General features: G+C 39.0%; 1 non-coding gene across 1 annotated transcript; it reads right to left on the reverse strand.

Moving 5' to 3' along the window:
* Positions 1-1,071: 1,071 nt before the first annotated feature.
* LOC116915172 lies at positions 1,072-1,179 on the reverse strand. The gene has a single exon (XR_004389833.1). It is a non-coding gene; the product is annotated as a U6 spliceosomal RNA (small nuclear RNA).
* Between the last annotated feature and the right edge of the window lie 474 nt (positions 1,180-1,653).

Raw genomic sequence — 1,653 nt, forward strand, 5'->3', positions numbered from 1 at the left:
ACAGCCACCCAATTAACAAGATGGATGAAGCAAAGAAGTGCAGGCCTACAGGAGCTGGATGTAGATCTCTCCTGAGATACACAGCAAGAATACAACAAATACAGAGGCAAATGCCAGCAGCAAACCACTGAACTGAGAACAGGACCCCCGTTGAAGGAATCAGAGAAAGAACTGGAAGAGCTTGAAGGGTCTCGAGACCCCATATGAACAACAATTCCAAGCAACCAGAGCTTCCAGGGACTAAGCCACTACCTAAAGACTATACATGGACTGACCCTGGACTCTGACCTCATAGGTAGCATTGAATATCCTAGTAAGATCATCAGTAAGGGGAAGCCCTGGGTCCTGCTAAGACTGAACGTGATTGGCAATGGGGGGAGGATGGGAAGGGGAACACCCATGAAGGGGAGGGGGAGGGATTAGGGGGACGTTGGCCTGGAAACCGGGAAAGGGAATAACACTCGAAATGTAAATAAGAAATACTCAAGTTAAAAAATAAATAAATAAATAAAACATTAAAAAAAGAAAAAAAAGATTTATCAAAATTTCACCAGCTGGAAAAAAAATTTTGGAATTTTTGTTATCTTGCAATTGATTCCAAAGATAACAAAGTGAAAGATATAACAGCTTAAAAGGAATGCTTTTAGTTAATGATTTTTTTCATGTTTTTTCTTCATTTGTGGAGGGAAGGTCACAAGGTGGGGAGCGGGGTAGACCTGGGAGGAGTAGGAACTGAGTGTGATTGGGGTATAGGCTGAGAAATTCCCAAATAATAAATAAATATGTTATGCTGTGGAAAACACAGTGACTATACTTCTGTTTCCTACTTACTGTAATAAGTCCATACATTATTTTTGATATTCTGTATAAGCTGTTTCTAGTTTGCACCAAATTCTTTCTCACTAAATTAGATAATATTTTAGAATGTAATTATATACTGAATATTAAGGTATATTTTTATAAAGAAATAAATGTATTTTGTAAAACGAGAAAAAAAAAAGGAAGTCAAGGTCTTAAAGCCTGGGATAACCTCAAACATGATTTGTAAGTTACAGATCTTCAGCCATAATGATATTCTTCCAATACCAAAAGTACTATTGGTGTCATCCTTGCGCAGGGGGCATGTTAATCTTCTCTGCATCTTTCCAATTTTAGTATATGTGCTGCTGAAGCAAGTACATTTACACGATGGGGTACTACTCAACTATTAAAAGCAACGACTTCAAGAAATTCACAGGCAAATGGATAGAACTTTAAAATATCATCCTGGGTGAGGTAACCCAGTCACAAAAGAACATACATGGTGTCTTCCTGTCTTAGGGTTTTCCTGATATGAATAGACACCCATGACCAAGGCAAGTCTTATAAAGACAACATTTAATTGGGGCTGGCTTACAGGTTCAGAGGGTTCAGTTCAATATCATCAAGGAGGAGCATGGCAGCATCTAGGCAGGCCCAGTGCAAGCAGAGCTGAGAATTCTAACTTTCATCTGAAGGCTGCTAGGGTGAGGGGCTTAAACCCAAATACACCTACTCCAACAAAACCACACCTCTTAATAGTGTCACTCTCTGGGGTAAGCATATATAAACCATCACACACATAGTATGGACTCATTGATAAGTAAATATTAGTCAAAAAGCAACTTGGGATAC

This window comes from Rattus rattus, chromosome 13 (genome assembly GCF_011064425.1).
Source record: "Rattus rattus isolate New Zealand chromosome 13, Rrattus_CSIRO_v1, whole genome shotgun sequence".
Taxonomy (NCBI): domain Eukaryota; kingdom Metazoa; phylum Chordata; class Mammalia; order Rodentia; family Muridae; genus Rattus; species Rattus rattus.